Source organism: Anser brachyrhynchus (assembly GCF_964034855.1).
Source record: "Anser brachyrhynchus genome assembly, chromosome: 8".
Classification (NCBI taxonomy): Eukaryota; Metazoa; Chordata; class Aves; order Anseriformes; family Anatidae; genus Anser; species Anser brachyrhynchus.
In genome coordinates, this window is record NC_137702.1 from 3,468,588 (window position 1) to 3,487,366 (window position 18,779).

Below are 18,779 nucleotides of genomic sequence, written 5' to 3' on the forward strand. Positions count from 1 at the left end.
GTCTTTCTGCAAAAACAAGTTGCTCATAGGCCGAAACACGATGACCTTGGCGCCATCTTTTCCTTCACCTTCCTCATCTCCCTCCTCACTGGCAAAGAGCATCATTTGGAGCTTTATGAGAACGTCTCCACGCCAAGTTGGACATGCTCCAGGCAGAGCTGTCCTCATCCAAGGGCAACACGTGAAGCGCTCTCAGGCAACTCAGATGGCCTGGATGGAGGAAGAGAGAGTGTGGAACAAACAAACGGGGAATTGTTGTTTGTCCTGCGCAGGCTTAGTTGCCGGAGACTGGACAATTATAAATTTCTCTTGATGGAGTGAACTGGAGGCTCCAAGATGGCAGCAATGGGGAAATTTGAGCCTTGACGTCCCTGCCGCAGCGTGCTGTGAGTAGGGGTTGTATGTGCTACTGCAGTTTGTACTGGAGCTGCAACGCGGCTCCCAAATTTTCAGATGGACCAACACTAATCTGTTCTTTTTTATCTTGGTAAGAAAGATCAAAAGAAACCCAAACGCCAGGGATATTGAAACTCTGCATACAGGTCTGACTGCATTTGGCAAAGGATCTGTGGGCCAGACCTTTACTGACTTTAGTAGTACTGCTTCATTTAATAATTCAGACCTCGTTATACGGACAAACCAAGCCCCTGGATCCCGCTACTGCTGGTGCTGAGGGGGCTGAAATCCAAGGATGCATTTCCACACCACGCGGTGAATGCCTGCCCAGTACGTATGTGCAAGATGCAGGGAGACTGCCGAGTTTTGCAAGGCAAATGAAAGAAAGCCTTTAGGAGAAGAGTAGAGTTACCGGCCCTTAGACGTAACCCAAGTAAGCCGAATAAAATCAGTGCTTCAGACCAAAATTTACCTGGGGAATTGCAGCAAACCGAGAAGTCAAGGGGAAAGGGAAGGGGGCAACACCGTACAAACCAGAAGGAAAGCCTTGCCCATGCTGCTCCGGGCTTCGTCCACCTGGCCAAGGGCACGGGGGACCAGGGCAGCGCTGGCGGCGCTGGCTCGGTGGTGGGAGCAGCCGTGCGGCAGCCGCCCTGCCCTGCCCTGCAGCGGCACACGCGAGTGCTGCGGGTGATCTCATTTCCAGTAGTTGAGTGAAGTAAGTGCGTAAGTATGCAGGATTGGGGCCCTGGAAACCATGGAGAAACTGGGTTTCTCTTTTTATTACAGACAACTGCAGCGCCTGTGGACCGGTGCAGAAATGTTCATTTTCCCCGGAGAAAGACCTCGTCCTGCGATTATTATTATTTTTTTTTTCATATATAAATGACTCTGAAAGGAACTTTTGAATAAAAATAGTGACTTGAAAAAAAGTTAAAAATATTGTCTGGCTAAATAAATAAGCAGATTTAAAGCATGAGGATAAAAACGACTGTTTACCATAAAGACTAAGCATGTTTTTAAAAAGAATTCTGCACAAAAGATAAACTTTTTCTAACTGTATTTTGATTAAAGTTTTGAAGCTGTTTATTAGAAGTAATTGCTTTTCCTCAAGGAAGAACAGATGTATAGATGCAGGATTTTGTTTCTTCTTCTCCTTTGTGTGAAAGTGCACATGAGAAGTGTTTCTATAAAAGAAATACAAGAGCTGGAATAGTTTATGTCACTGTAAAGATAATAATAAATTAGTGCTTACTGTGCCTGTAAAAGTGAATGAGACAGCTTCCCCTGCCCGTCCTCACGCAGGCAAACTTAGTGAATTCTCTGAGATTTAAAAAGGAAGAACATTATGGAGAGTAAAACTTGCCCTAAGAGCTTCAGCAGGTTTTTTTCTTTTTTTTAATTTTGCACTTTTCCTTTAAAATATTTAAGAAAAAAAAAAAAACACAAACTTTTAAAGTCTACGTACGGAGGTCCAGGACTGAAATATTCTTTGTCCCTACCACTGCTGGTCTTTGCATTTTTAGAAAACTTATCTGGCTCCTACTGAGCCCAACAGCGCTGCTGGCCGTTGGCTGGAGCAGAATCCGGCCCCAGAGCTCATCCACCTTTTTCTCCGAGACAAAAGGTTGTAAAGGAGGCCAAAAGCTCTGCGCTTTGATAACGTTCCCAAACATATGGGAACGTACGGCTTCATGAAACTGCATTTAACAGATGTTTAAAGAAAGACAACTAACAGATCCAGAATGTAGTAATGAGGAAAAAAGACAATGTACATAAATTCAGCTGCATGTCTCTTTATAGCGCTACCAATGCCCTGGAGACAAAATGCAAATGAGTCTACTTATTTGCAATATGACACTCTCCATTTTATATTTAATATTTTAGGTCATTACTAAAACTGATTTTCTTTAGAAGTGCTTTCTTCTGGCACCTAAATGGAAGAAGATTTACACAGTCTGCAGCATATTATACTTTGTCAGTTCACAGAGTCAGGAAAAAAAAATCTCAACTATCAATTTCAGATTAAAAAAAGTAAATGAAGAGGCCCCGTGCGGGCTGCACACAGAGCCCCTCAGCCGTGCGAGTGTCCTGAAAATAGCTTTCTTTTTTAATTTTGAAACTTCTGAGCCCAAAATTTGAGTTGAGATAGTTTGGGAGCCCAAGGACCAACTGTTCGGTTTAGCAAACCAACAATGTCTGCTCATTTTGTCCCAATCTTTTCAGCTTAAATATTCACAATGTGCCATTATTACTGAATCATTATCTGCCTTTAGCTCTGACAACAGCATCATAAGGGCTATGAAAGGCTCCTTTCTTCTCATGATTAGTCTCTAAAACATTTCCTCATCTTACAGTGCTTTTCAGCTTCCCAGAATGCACCGCTCAATTACAGTGCTGAAATTAACTGTATGCCACTCTTATTTATTGATAAAAGAATAATCAAGTGCTCCAGCCCATAGCCCGCTTTGGCCACAGGTTTTATATCAAGTTTCAAGTAATGCATTTTTTAACTCTTTGAATTCTTTTATAAATGGACGGCATTGTCTGTGGCGCGGTGACAACACCGTGCCGCTCGCTGTGTCACACGAGATAAAGCACCCTTCATTTGTTTGGTGTAATCTTGTTGAAAATAGTCTTGTATAGCTGACACGTTAAAAATTAATCTTGAAAGGGAAGAGTTTGTTGTTTTTTTTTTTTTTTTATCATCGCTGGGACTGATTAGGATCCAAGGAAATCAGAAGTAAACAGAAGAGAGATACAGAACTTGTTAAACTCCGGTCTGAAAGTGCCCGAATCCACAAACGCGTGGTAAAAGCATTACAGTGCACACGGAGTGAGGTTATTTTAGCTTGTGAGTACAATCAGAAGACTTCTTACATATTCCTTTGTGGTGTTTTCCTAGTGTACAAAATATTAATCGCAAAAAAAAATAAAAATCCAAAGACGGGACTGTGGCTTTTATAAGTGGGCTATTTTGACTTTGACATTAAATTGCGATTAACAGATAACACACACAAAGCAAACGGCTTTATGAACAATGGGCTTGCTTCTGTGGAAGCTGGCGGTGAAATTCCTATCAACTTCAAAGGGAGCAGACTCGGTCTCCGAGTTCGTATCACTTCTAGTGAAGCAAAGAGATTTTCTATCCAATACCAAAGAATAACATGTAATTGTGCTATAGCTTAGTCCAGCACAAGAATGAAAATAAAAACACTTTCTAAACCTCAAAGATACTTGCTAAGCCATGTATACATTAATCATTTATACCACATGATTATTGTTCATTATTTGGGCAATAACAAATGGAAGGGTGTGGGGGTTAGTGTGGGTTTTAACAAACCACATTCTATTTAAGCAAAGCCAACTATTAAAGAAAGACCTAACTTGCCAAACCAAGATAAATATATGCCATTATTATGATCACATAAAAGCTACTACTCTCAGCATTACAATTTCTCTTATAATTGGTACTATTATAATTAAATGAATGCATATGTTTACAGTTCTTCTTTGAATGGTAAAGTGATTTAGCAATGATGGTGTCTCTAATTTCTTTTAACTGTACTGGCAAACTTCACTTAAACAGTGGTCTAAATACCACACTGCCACAGTAAACTAGTAAAGCATCTAGTAAAGTCTATATATGCTGTTACTGAGTATAAATGCATCAGGATAGAAAACTAGTCACCCTTCAGCGTGCCCAGGTAAGAAAAAGATGTAGTCCTCATGCAGAATAAAATATGGTAAAATTCTTATGTTAAATATATGTATTTAGAATATGAATATATGAGTGGGCATACTGATCAAATCTAGAATACTGTTCCACAGTAATACAACTAAAAGATGTTTGTAAGCCATCAGCTTACAGGAAAAGCTGTGGCAGTACACAGGATGTAAGTGTATCTTATATACTCGAAGCCTTTATTTCAACTGACAGTCTAGTCATTATTACAAATTAGTGCTAGAAAAATTAACGACAGGCTTTTTTCAGATAATCACTTCATTTTTTTTTCTATCTATCGAAAGAATTTGTACGGTATCCATCGGCACAGCATGCCAGCACTTGGGTCACGGAGCCAGGCTGGTCCTGGAGTCCCATAACTGCAGAATTATTTTCCAGTGTACGGCACCGGGGCAAGCCTCACTCACACCCACTGCAGGTGCAATTGTAAGGGCTTTCCCACCTCCCTCACTACGACCAGACTCAGCTGGAAACCAAGAGTGGCTCTGGTTTCCTAACCACAGCACGTACGGTCAGGATTCTTGTTACCACTGGAGTTGTTAAGGAACCTACCTGGAGGAAAGGCCTTGGAGTACACGTTTCTCAAGGTTTGGCCAAACATACTGTAAACATTTGGAATGATTTGGATTACATTTGGACTGCCTCCTCTCCGTTTCATAATTCCTGCGAGTCAAGCCGTGCAGTTGTTTTAATTTAGGTTCGAGATGTTGATTTGGACACCGAAGTTGCCAGGAAAACCAGAATTTGTCGACCCAGAACGAGAGACGGTTGGAAGACAAAAGAAAAAGACCTGCAGGCTGAAATGCAGGCTGTACACCAACCGAGTGCGTTTTATGGCTGCATTTCAGCACACGGGCAAACAGATCAGCAGAAAAATCTGTTAGGGTTCCCTCCAAACCAGGTGAATATAACCAGCAGCCCTTGTAAAAGCTGCTGAGGTTTCAGGCCAGTTTGTGCGGGTCATTACTCGAGAGGCTTCGGAGAAGGTTAAAAGAATGAGGATTTAAAAAAAAAAAATCTTTCTACTAAGCTCGATCAGTAATTCTATTAAGAAAAATAAGGCAAGCTGCAATGTTCAAGTTTAATAAGCGAAACACAGCAAATATGTGAACAGAACTTCTGACTTAATATTCTTTAACAGATGTTTTATAAAGTACAGATTTAAAAGATTTGCCTGTCTTATTGTTCTGGCTGTTGCCATATTATATGGCTACATTTTCAGTCCCAGATTTTCCCAGCTGTAACAGCTAAATAGCGAGGGGTATAAGCCTGGATACTGTAGGCAAAATGCCCAAAATTATTCTCTCCCATGGAAAAACACCCCGGTCTAAAGGCAGTGATGAGAAGGTAGAGTTAATCCCTTTGGCAAAGGAATAATCTACATACACTTAAAAATGGATATGGTCATTTTAATGCACACTATTTTATGAATGATGCTTTAACTGTGCTGCCAATTAGCAGAGCCTTAAAAATACCTCACTTACAGAGGCCTGATAACTGTCTTTCCTAACCTTTAACTGACCTTTTTTGTTTTTGCCATGCTCATAAAGCAGCATATGAACTATCAAAGAGAACGGCACCGAACATCTATTCAAATGTTATATATTAAAAAAAAAAGGGGGGGGAAAAAAATCAAAATAAAAAGGAGAAAAAAAAAAGAGAAAGGAATGAAACCCAGCTGGCCAGCCAACTTTTAAAAACCATAAGCAGAAAACATGCTCTTTTAATTGGACAGAGAAGACAAGATCTGGAGTAGGTGCAATTTTATTACTGCAACAGCGATTCACATAGCCCACGCTATTTTCAAAGTACGAGCCCCGTGGAGTTTTATCGGACATCTGGAGCGGTGCTCTGGCAAGATGCTGCGGGACTCGGGCTCCCATTGATCTCTGCACTGGCAACAGGCGCTCGAGCCTTGCAGAGGCAAGCTCTCTCCAAGCGGTAATGGATGAAGTATTTCGCTCAAAAGTGCACAGAGAAGGATATTTTTACTTCTACCCCAGAGGTATAAACTGTGTTGCAGATACTTGGTTTCGAGACCCTGCGACTCCACAGAAAGTCAGGAATGAGACGGCTTTCAAGAGCAGGCTATGGCAGCGAATCTGAGGCTATTGAGTTTTTCAAACACACCTAAAATAGACTCTGCAATATTTCATCTGAAACTGTGTGTATTCAAACATATGGCTAAGGGAAGAGATGTATGCAAAGGCTTCAGCACACGCAATGTTTAGCATCTACTTTCAAAATATATGTTACAAGAATTTCAGGAGGCCTCGAAATAGCAAATATTATTTGCTTGATTATTAACATCTTCTCCTTTTATACCAGTCAGTTGAAAACTATGCAATCACTGGGTATTTTTGGTGGCCTCTCAATCATGTCAAAGATCATAAGACAAGCAGATGGTGTACATCTGGGCTTACCCAGCAGTAAGGAAAATATTCTCCAGCACAGGTAGAATCATAGAGACGGGATTAAACATACACCATTCATTTTGGACCCGTGGAACGGGATTAGTCTGGTGTTTCTATTTACCTTCTCTGGAGCAGGATGACCCGGAGAGGCAAAACAGCAAACAGCGCTTATGACGTGAAGCAAAAAGCAGCCTTGCAACATCTCCTGCACAGCCCTCTGCATCACGCTGCCCCGGCTCACTTCATGCCGGGACGAGAAGGAAGGAGCTAACAAAGCAGATTTGCAGGGAGGCGACGGGGCTGAGCCTCGCGGGGCTTTCAGTGGGAGACGTGACGTGGGGCCGAGCCGCCCCACAGCACAGATCACCGGCAGGGCTCTGTTTATCTCCGTGGACCCGCATCAGTTTGCACCGCGAACCTGCCCCAGCCCCTTGAATATTATTTAGGTTTGTTTTGGCCGTATCACCAGAGTTCATATGAGCAACAAGTTTACGGCCAAAGTCTGCCCCGACGCCCCGCTTTGCCCACTTACGTAAGAGCAAAAATTCGCTCCTGGCTCGGACGGTCCTCATGCTGTTGAGGCTTTAGGTGGGTTTTTAGAAGCAGTCTCAAAATCCTCCCCCCAAAATTAGGATTATTAGGAAGGGCCTCTTGCTATTCTGCTGTGAGGAGGGCTTAGCTGGGTTTAATGGATGAAATTAGCGGTATTTATTATTCATAAAGAGATGCAGCTCTGCGTGCAGAAGCTCCTAACAAAGCTTTGACCTTCCATAAAATTCTGTCTTGCACGAGACCACCTTCCTGCCTGAGACACTCGGGCCAGAGGTCTGAAAAGTTACAGAAGTGTTAATTTCCATCATTAAAACAGTGCTATTGCAGAGGCATGGCAACCTCTACTATAAACACTCGGATGTAACTAACTTTGCATATAGACTGACTTAGTCACTGTGCAGCTTACTGAGCATTTGCTTCATTGTACCCAGGATCTAGATGCCATGCATACTTAGTTTGTTCTTTCTTTTCTTTCCTTTTCTCCCCCCCCCCCCCCCCCCCCCGCCCTGAAATACCAAAATATCAGATAGCTGATGACAGGGAAGAAATGTTAACACTGTAGTTTGAAAGTTTTTAACCCTTGCCTTTCATCATCTAACACTTATTCAATCTCATGCCCCTTGCTTCACTGCTTCAAAAACTCCCGTACATACCAAGGCGATGACCACAATGTAAGCTTGTGCACTGACTGATTAGATTTAATTAGATGGATACTTTGTTCGACTGATCTTTCAGCTATAGAAAGTATTGGGTTACTTAACCATATCGGTGAAAACACTGCTTGCGTGTTTGAATGCGATGGATGTGTGACACTGTTCCACATTAAAAAGTGCAATAGTTGTCAAAGTTTTAATGGCTAAAGTGAGATATATAGATGTATTTTCATTGTGTTTGTGTACCCATTAAACCAGGCGGTTTAGGGAGGCATGCTGCCTCTATGCATAATCCCTGTCCTGCCTATAACCTGAAACTACCAAGATTATAGTAAAACACCATTTTTAAAGCTTTTTTTTTTTTTTTTCCCAAATCTTGCTTATTTCTCATTTCTCTAGTGCACGTTCCTTGCAGCACCGCAGCGCAAGGCTGGCTGACGCTTTCGGATGGGAGCCGTTCCAGCAGCAAAGCACCGCGCGCGGCTCGGCCGCCCTGGCACCGCGGGCAGTGCTCGGCTGTGCTACCCGACATCCAGCAAAGTAGGAGGGAAGGATCAGACCCACGTCTTTGGCATCGCTGGCCTTCCACGGGTAAAGTACAACAATTGCCCTCAGCGCCCAGCGCTCTCCACAAACACAAGGAGCTGTGCTGTTAATAAGAGCAAAGCAAACCCTACGTACAAGCAATTACTTTGAAAAAGTCTTTGGGCTCGGTCAGCCTGGCAAAGAAATTCCTCGTACAGCTATGCTGGCAAACTCCTCTACTGTAACTGTACCTTATACAAATAAAAAATGCTTTTGCCAATAAAGTTCATACTAGGTCCCCCAAAGCAACGGGTTGTTTTGACAGAAATGCCTTTAACACTAAGCCTTTTGCCAGTACACAAATGCTGTACACAAAATGACAAATTTAGAAGTAATACATACTGTTGGTACTTGAACCAAAGTTTCTGCTGTAGACACGGTTTGGATTAAATGATAACTTGAAAGATTATGCTTACTTCACTTTCTTTGGATTTATCTTTTTTATCTTTTATTACTTCTCAGTTTATTGTTTGTTCTTCACCCAGACCTTTTAACGAGCAGCTGAGATGAAGTCTATTATAAAACTTTCACTTTAATTCAATACTCAGAGCCACGTAGGACAGTGCTTTTAAAAAAACAGCTCCATGTAATTATTATAATCTCGGTGATACCCAGAGCTCAGCTCCCCCCGGTCAATAATTAGTGCGATTGTGGCTTAATACAATTTCTTTTTCCCCTGAAGCAAATATAATCTTTTTAGATCAATTTGTAGATTGTTACCCTAGAGGAGGACAACAATGTAAACACAAGCTTTTTTTTAATACCGTATTAACTCATTTAATTTGCACACAGATAAAAGCGTGACAACATTTCGTTTCACCCGTGGAGGGACAGCCTCTTCCCAGGCAGGCTGCACTGGACACCCGGGCGCAGAACCAGGGCAAGTCTCTGTGCTGGAAACCCAACCCACATCCAGCCTGCCGTCTTTATGTGCTGAAAGGCCCCGTCTTCGCCGCTCCCTTCTGCCCCAGTGGAGCCCAGCTGCATTCACCAGGCATCCCTGGGGCATAGGAATCCACTCATGGCACCCACACAAGCACATCCCCACCCTGCACACACTTCTGGAGGTAGGAAGTGAGCTCCTGAGCACCCTGAGCTCCTGCTGCCCACACCTCCCACCGTACCCACACCGCCCCCAGAAGATGGACGAAGCCAACCGTGCCTTGGCTGAACTGCTGCCCAAGGAGCGACGCGCACAACCCACTTCTACAAGCAAACCTGGCCGCCCCCTCAGGTGTGTGGTGCAGCTGAAGTCACCCAGCTGCTTCTCAGGCAGGTTGCTGCCCTCTTACACCAGCTCTGCGGGAGAAAGGGGACAAAATCCAGGCAAAAGCCACTTTGCCTCGCTTGAAGGCTCCTTCAGACAACTGTGGGGGAGCCCAAGAATTGGTTGCAGTCCCATTCCCCGTGTCTGCATACTGCTATAGTACGAATAAAAGCAGTAACTTAATAAAAACCCAATGTTAACAAAAGCATTGTATCTATATGAAGAAGACGGGGCATTATTGTACTTAAACACAATGAAGAATGTGTTGCACGGACACATTTTTCCGTTGGCACTTCCCCTGTTCTTCTAAATATACATTTCTAGTGACGGTTCTTAGTTTAATGATCTTTCAGGGACAAAATAAAAATTTGATTATTCAGCATATGCAAGAAAACAGCATTGTGACAGACAGGGTAGAAATGAGGGGACCTCCGGAAACAGACAGGAACTCTGAACGCAAGGGACAGCTAAGTGAGCCATACTAACAAGTTGCTGCTGCAAAAAAATCACTTAATTGAAGAGGGATTTGTAAGAATACCATCTGGGGACACCTAAGAAGCCCTTCTGCAGGCTGAAATAAGAGTTTGCAAACACATCTTAGCCTAGACACCTTGCATATGACAGCACTTTGACTTACAGCATAGGTGAGCTGTAGGAGAACAAATTTGTTTACAACAAAATTATGGGACTGCCTGCATACAGATATTTTTCTATATCCTGTTTTAAAAGTATACTTGGTATTCAATGGCTTTTTCGGGAGACAATATTCATCAGTCAGCTGAAGCACGTTGATTTAAACCATGAATATCTGTGCAGCCAGTGAACAATTTAAAATCTCGAAGGAGTCTCCGTGCTACTGCCGTGTGCCCAGAGGGGTCTGTAAGTCCTGGGACAGTGGTCAGTTTAGAGCTGGAGAACCATTCCCAAATGGCTGTGTGAAATGCAATTTTGCCAGAGGGATTTTGCCAGAGCAATTTTCAGATCTGAACAATGGAAGTGGAGGGTGTATGTCAGTTATATGCACGCGCACACACATTCTTACCAGTATAACCAGCATCAGATCTGGACAACTCACTGCGGAAATTAATGTAACTCCCCAAGACTGTCCTGCAGGAAACTGGTGATACAACTGACTACCACTTTGCAGGGAGGGAAACTGAGGCACGCACATCCAGGATCAGGCTCTCAGGAAGCCTCTGACCCTGTGAGCAGCGAGTGGGGCTTCCCGCACGCCCGAAGCCCACTCGTGCCCTCCGGTGCCATGTCACACACCTGAGTCCTGGCGCCCTCCCCATGCAAGGCAGCTTGGTGGCGTCCCCGGCCACTGCCTCTGCCACAGGGCCACGCTTCCGCCACAGGTTATGCTCAGGCCATTAATCTCCAGAAGAGCAGAATTTGTTGCTAATGCAATTGGAAACGACGGCAAAAAAAGGCTCCCATTAATGAGAGCCAGTTTAATACGACAACTGACTTGCACATTTCTTATCTGAAAATACCTCCCCCTGGAAGCCGTGGATACATTACGGGCTTAAAAAGAATTACTAATACATTAATTCTTGTCAGATTTGTAGTGTCCTAACCCACAGCTGCCTCACCCACTGACCTGGTAACATTAGTGAGAGCTGTGTAATTTAGTAAACGAGGGCCCAACTGTGCACTGTGCACTTGGGCTGTTATTTGGTCCTGGCGGGAGCAAGGGATACCCACTCAGGTGCTCAGATTATCATTAAACACATTTCTAGGATCTTTGGTCTGAATATTAAACCATTTTCTTCTTTGTTATTTTGGATTTATATTATTGCAGGCTTACACGTCTCGTTTATCCTGTGTGAGTCCAGGTGGGCTGACATTAAAATGCGAATGTGGAACTGAGGAAATGTGCAGTTGGGGTTTGGGGAATAACCGCTGACTGAGAAAATACTGCGAGTTGTCCTGTGCCATGGCAAGGCAATGGAGTGGGTATTTGAAAAACGCATCGGCTCCCGGAGAGCCAGCGGCTGGGGATGGAGGCAGCTCGCACAGGCACTCCTGCAGGACACCAGCACGGCATGTGTCTGAGAGAAAATGCCCAGCCACATCCAGGAGTCTGTGCACGAACACACCGCCATCCCGTGTGGATATTCTGCTGCCTGTCCCCTAAAATGACCCTCGCCTACGGCCGACATGAGGTGCCTGGTTGGGGTCTGTGCACGCAAAGGCCACGAAAGCCCAACTCCTTCCCTGCCGCAAGGCAGAAATGGAGCCTCTTCCATCACAGGAAAGGAGAGAACATCCTGACAAATGCCTGCGTTTTGGACGGGTGACAAAGCTGTCATGGGAAAGAGGCGGCAGCTCCCCTCGGAGACGGGAGGTGGGGAGCAGGATCAGGAAACTTCTGAGCTCTTCTGGCAGCCCAGGTCTGGCGCCGGGCCACCAATCCCCCACTCCTCGCGGCACATCGGCGCTTCAACGCGAGCAGATTGGCACCCGAGGCTCGGTGGCTGCTCCAGGGTTTCTATGAAACGCATTTGGTATTCGGAGACCCGAGCCTGGCACAGAGGTTGCACAACTCATATTCACCTCCGTAATTAGCACGGCCCAGAGCCCCGTGGGCCAATTCTGCACTGAGCGGGCCGCAGCTCGGCCAGAAAGTCACCTCTCCCACTGCCACAGAGGTGCCCAGCACAGGCTGCAGAACGCCTCCCCGGGACGCCGCGATGCCAGCTGCGTGGCCTACTCGTCTGTCCTCACACGTAATTCACCCTTCTTCATAGGCACATCATGTGGGAAAGGGGTTGTGTGCGTAGGGTGATGGCCAAGTAAGCTGGGAGGAAATGAAACCAGAACGGGGACAAAGAGGTATTAAAACCCTGCATTGTGCGCTCTGTTCTTGGGTTTCATAAACCGTGATGTGCCACCAGAGCCTGACACGGCCCTTCGCACACCTCCCTGCTCCGAGTCAAACCGCTACCACGTGGGGAGACAGCCAACTTCCGTGTTCCCACCTCATCCTCGCACTTCACCTGCACTTTGCTGTCATAAAATTGTCGTCATTTCCTCTTATTTACTTTATTATCCTCTACTTCAAGCTCCACCAGGTGCCCAGGCCCCCAGGCCTGCGTTTAGGAGTCTCAATACCAAAGCTAACCATGGGACAGGGGCAAGTGCCCCACAGCAGAAGTGGGAGCGCTCGAATTCGTTGCCTGCATGGTAGCTTGTGGAAGTAGTACTATATCTGCCTGGACAGTAAATTTAACCCTGGCTTATTGATTAAAAATCAGACCGTTTCTTAATTCCACAAGTTTTTAGTACATTTTTTAATAGTGCAGTTTGATTTATGATGTTAATTGCATTCCTGTGCAAACGGTGGAATTCCAGTTTTTAAACACGCATATGAAAACATTCTAAGCCGAAATATTTTCATAAATGTTAACATTACCAAAGTCACCGTTCCTACTAAGTAATGAACTTCATATGCATGATTTCACGGATATTTTGTTCTTAATCATTTCTAGAACTCCAGCATACCCTGCTGCTGCAGGCCTGATGCACGACTCTCTCACTCCGCTATTGTGCCGTGCGAATTCCCAAGTTCTGCTGGTGTAAAACTGGAGTAACACAGTGACAAATCAGGCCCTAGCACAAAGAGTACACTGTATACATTTTTATTGTATAATTTATTGTTTTTTCCACTGAGCTGGCTATATTGTTTTATCCATTTGCGTGACAGGATGTCTAGGAAACAGCTGAAAGAATTATTTGCAGTGAATTTAAAACACACTGGATTAGAAAGACACAGACACAAAAATCTTTTCAAGCAAATAACAGGGTGCTACCCCTGTGTCAGGTTAGGAAACTTAACTCCTTCGTATCACAAACTGCACGCACGATAGGTCCGACAGCTCTGCCTCCTTTATGATGTGTGCTGGTGTCCCTGACCTCACTTTACCTATACGAGTCAGGCCCTTTGTCAGAGTCAGTTACCCAAGCTTTCCCAGGACACCGGTGGACAGAGAGCAGACAAACAGCCTTCCTCTCCCAAACACAGCTCCCGGCATAGGTTGGAAACCTCTACAGCTGCATCCGTCCCTCTCCATCGATGAAAAACACACCCATGTGACTCGTTTTGACTAAACACCTAACTCTGAGAAAACTAAAGGAGGATTTCCCTTTCAAACCTGGAGAATAAATCTCATTAAATTAAAGAAAACAATCCGGTAAGAATGAAAGGACAAATATCGTGGTTGAAATAAACAGAGGAGATAAGCCTAAAGCCTGCAAAAAGGTAGGAATTTCAGAGATCAGTTACGCAATTCTGATGCCAGGACTGCAAGTGCTATTGTCCCATGCAAGCAGACGGCGCAAATAACGTGATTTTTCACCTATCGCTGTGGACGTGCAAGGAACAAGTCCCCGGGGGCGAGCTTGAGGGTGGGGTGGCTTTTCCCTCAGGTTTACAAGATTTTGTGAGCTTAAGCAGGACAATGGATATTATTTATACATCGCTTCTGGACGTTAATCATAAGGAAGTGAGCCCTCAAACCAGTTTCAGGCTGTCCCACTGCTTATGGCTGAGACTGAAAGCCACAGCTACTCTCCATTTACTGCTCCCGAGAACCTTTCTCCATGGCCACCAACAACCCACCGAAGGACACTGGCGCTTGAGTGGCATTTGCCAGGGCGTCATCATCGGCGTCCAACACTGAGCCAGCGGGTGCTTGCAGTGCAGGTGGGAACACTGCAGCAGGACTTGCGTGTTCTCAAGTGCCCTGCTCTGGGACGTGAGGAACAAAACCCTGCCCGAGCCCATTCTGATTGCGCAGCACCCGAATGCTGGATACCAGAGGGACCCACCTGGCAGCACGCTCCTTGGTGGTGAGTCTATACAGACATTGGAGACGTGGACAAACAATATAGCAGGAGTGACGGTGTACTTGTCTCTAAGAAGGTTTCTCCACAGTTAATGCTTAATCAAATTTGTTTTTACCGCTGCCGGTTACTGGCCAGCAATTTTATTTACTATCGATGTCCATTTCGAACTTTTTAAAAACGATATCTGTATTTGCGTCACTGAAAAAACATCCAACAATATTGCTTAAGACTTCAATAATCCTTAGGCTTGTTTCCTTTTAACCCAGAAAAGAAAGTTTTTGAAACAGTAACTCTAGGCTGTACAAAATCCATGGTTTGACATTCACTGACTAATTAATCTTCACACCGCTGCTCCGAGCGGCATTATTGCCATTTCATGGAAGAGGAAACTGAGACACAGGCAAGTCCCCAAATCCCTGAGCAGGTCAAAGGCAAAATGTAAACACTGATCTCTCCACTAGGCATAGCCTCCACATCTAACTTCACCCGAGGCCTTTAAATTGTGTATTTATTGTATGTATCAAATTAGAGCTGACTTTAGAAAGTGGAAGAAAAGTCATCGCAACAGCTACTTAATTTCGTCCACTGCTAACCAGAGCAGGACTGCAAAAAACAGTGTATTTAACAACAGTGTAGGTTTAGGAGCAAGGGTTTTAATAGGTTGGACAGTCAACATACATTGAAAATAAAAATATGCCAGACTCTGAACTATGGAAATCACAGAAGCCAACAGAGCTGTGCTGTTTTACGCTAGCCAGGAATCTAACTCAATAGCTGGTACAAATATACGCTAAATAAAAAACAGTAATGAGCTCTGCTACATAAATAGCATCTCTCTACACTGGCATACTACCCACGAGCAATCGGTCACTGGAAGAGAACTGAAAGCACGCTTTTGGCATTGTCTTGGAAAAATGTGACTGCCTGGAAAAATGAGATCCAAATATCTTCTTTTCCTTTTGCAGGTGGTTGTGCATGGCGCATTAGAAAAGTTCTTTTTTTTCTTTTCTTGTTTTTTTTTCTTTTTTTTCTTTCACGTACCTCATCAATTCTGCAGATAGGGTGACAACATGAGAACTAAGACTGAGGGCTGTATGTTATAGCTCCAACACTTAAAATAAAAAACAGAAAATGCCACTGGGGGTGCCTGCTCTAGAAACACAAACGTGCAATACCAAGTAGGAACTGGGAGTTAATTCCCTACATGTTCCTGTCCAAAATCTTACCTCCAGTCCAAGTGCTTTTGGGTTCCTCTCTGGAGCAGGGATACTGATTTTGTTTGTGTGATGGAGAGAGTCAGGCTTGGAAGTGAGAGCTGCATGTGGTCCCAGACCTTGCAGCACCACAGCACTTCACCATCCTTGGCTTCCAAAAGATCTTTCCCCACCCCACTCCAAAGGAAATTAGGAAGCTAATTCCTACAAGATTCATAATACACCCTTTAGGTAACTTGCTGAGATTTAGGAGATCAATCACACAAGCTGTGTTTCTGTTTAGAAGGCGAACACTCCAAATTCCCCCTGGGGACAGGAGCAATGTGGTGTTTAAACCAACTCTCCCAAACCACACAGTTTGCAAAGAAGTTCAGATATGGACAACTGATGTCTACCATCGAGTTATCCTGGTTTCTACAAACTATGGGCCAGATACTTCAGTGCTACGTTTGCATACCTTACTGGAAGATAGCTCAGAAAGGGAATGTAAATCCTGCGCACTACAAAGACGTGGAAAAAAATATATAAGAAAATATTTAATCAACAAAAGCCATCTTAGATTCTTTCCCCTACTCTGTCCCTCCTCTTCTTCTCGGAAAGACAAGTTGTTCCACAACCATCAGAGCAAACAAAGCCTCGTTTCCTGTGGATTTGTATCGCATGTCTTCATTCCTCCCCGGACAACATCCTGCGCTTCTCCCCCAACTCCTTTATGATTCATCTTCCCCTTCCCTGCAATTCCTCCCGTCCCGACCTATGGCCCTCACATCTGGAGGAGCGAGAGGCAGCTTGTGTGTGGCTGCTCCCAGGCTCCGCGTGCTGACGGCCGTGCCGGACAGACAAAGGTGAGGCTCACCCTGCAGACGTTCCTGCCAGGAGGATACAGACGGGGGTGCCCCTTCCCCGCTCAGCCACCATTTTTAACAAAAGAAAGTAGAAACTTGGTGTCTTTGAGAGCTTTTATCTGCCTGACGTGTTGGAATGAAATTGGCCAAATGGATAAAAGTCACACGAGCATTACCAACAGAGGGGGAAGATCACAGAATCACAGAATATTCTGCTGAAGATGTTGAAGAAACCCAGCTAAAATATGAAAGAGGCACAACTGGGGAAAACACTTCCATTTCGCAAATTATCTCAGTCCCCAAAACCACTCAGCAGCCTGTAGCGTGCTCTGCCCCTGCAGTCTGTTGGTACCTGACTCCTAGAACAAAAGGAAAAGCACGGGAGGTGCTTTTTTAACACCGAATTCCTTGAAGGACGTTTCCTGCCAGCCAGAGGCGAAGCCTGCCTCGGGAGGTGTGGGGATTTGCGTTCCTGGCTTAGGAAGAGCTACATCTTCGCGTTCAGAAATAAAGGTAAGCTGAGCCGCATGCACCCCACGTACAGCTGGTCTTCAACAGATCGGCAACTTCAACATTTCTTTCAGTGGCAATCTGACAAGGTTGTGTTTCAACAGGAATATGTTATCTCTCTTTCCAAGGCTGGGCAGGACACTTCCTAACAGACAACTCAACAGGCCCTAACAAGTGATTAAAATAAGTTAGGTTTGGGGGTTATTTTTTTTTTTTCCATTTCGGTTCCAACATTTAAAGCCCATGCTCCAGAATCAGTTGAAGCCAGGGAGCTTGTTCCAGCAGCCCTGATCAGGACGGTGGGCCACCACAGGTGGAGCACGGAGGCACCGAGCTGGTCAGGGAGCAGACATCATCGCAGAAGTAATGGCTTCGCCCGCGCCGACGGCACGGTTCTGCTGGAGGAACAGCATCAGCGTGGAAGGAGCCTTTGCCATGCAGTGGGCCGAGGATGGTTTATGGGGATGGCAGAATGGATGTGGTTAAAATTTTAATCAGGATGACATGTGTTGTTGACATATGGCAACGCACCACCATCTGGATTCAGAAACAGACCTGGGTTTTCAAGCTGTTGCTGGCCAAAGCCAAGAACATTGCTGAGGTGCTAGGTCAGACTGGCTGGGAAGGGTTCTGCCAGCAATCCCTCTTGACACAGTATTGCTTTCATTAAAGCAGCCTGCCTGCCTACCCATCTGAGGTGAAAGAAGGATCAAGTCCATGAAAGGTGGAAGAAGCAGTGAGAGGAAAGGTCAGAAAAGGAGCTGAGCTCATGCACCCGCTTTCTGCCGTGCTTCGGCCTCTGCAGCACGCTCGGGTTACTCAGCTGCAGCCACTCGTTTTGTGGTCTTGTAGGGTAAGCAACGTCTTGGGCTCTCGGCAGGAGCACTGCGGTTCAGTGCGGGTAGTTTCTGCCTGCCTCCCAGCAGCAGGCATCCAGCACAAGAACAAAGCACCTGAGGTTCAACTCGCTTAACCATTTCACTCCCCCGCCAGCTCCACTACCTTCAGCCAAGGGGGAAGAGAAGGGCAGAGGGAGGAAAATGCAAGCCACATTGCTGTAGACGGATCTAACAAAGTAACAAAAGCAAACGAAATAGAAAATTCCAAGACAACTCTTAAAGGCTTAAAATGTCAAAGCAGCTAACGTTTTATCCTAGCAGAATTCCTCTGGGATTAGCTTGGCTTTCCAGGCATAATAAAGTGTTTTACAGTTCCTTTATTTTACCCATCCCATTTCTCTTTTTTATTTGCATAACACTCTGATCAATTAGTGCGTCTCTGTTTGCTCTCAAACAAATCCAGTGCTCATGGCTAAAACTACAGCGCAAGAGAGACACTCAATAAACTCCTGCGTGTTGTGAGCCGTTGCCTCATCCCCATCTGATACGCCGCTTATTTGGAAGGGTTTGACTCAGCTCCACTGACCTGAATGCAAGCTGCAGGGGCTGGGGGGCCGCAGCATCTCTGAAATTTGGCTCCAAATCATTATGTTGCCATGAAACGTGCCTTAGCCTAACAAAAGCCACGGATTCGGGTATACTGGGAAGCGCTGCACTGCATAACATCTTACTCCACAGACAGAACAGGGGAGCGACCTGCTAGCCAGCTTGAGATCAACAGCCGAAATTCCTCTTCCCTTCAGCGAAGCCAGGCTTTCATACTTCGTCTTCAAAGGGATTACCTATAAAGTTCTCAGCTACGAGGCTTGTGTAATTTCAGTCTAACTCCAGAGAAACAATAAAGATCA

General features: G+C 45.0%; 1 protein-coding gene and 1 long non-coding RNA gene across 51 annotated transcripts in view; one reads left to right on the top strand and one right to left on the bottom strand.

The window, feature by feature from the left end:
• LOC308199252 overlaps positions 1–15,795 on the top strand; it is a 44,723-nt gene extending 28,928 nt beyond the window's left edge. Inside the window, exon 2 of the long non-coding RNA XR_013954551.1 lies at positions 1–15,795. This exon is cut by the window's left edge and continues 22,358 nt beyond it. This is a non-coding gene — a long non-coding RNA (uncharacterized lncRNA).
• The window catches only part of NFIA (nuclear factor I A), a 352,158-nt gene that overhangs the window by 157,706 nt on the left and 175,673 nt on the right, over positions 1–18,779 (bottom strand). The gene's annotated exons all lie outside the window — the stretch shown is intronic.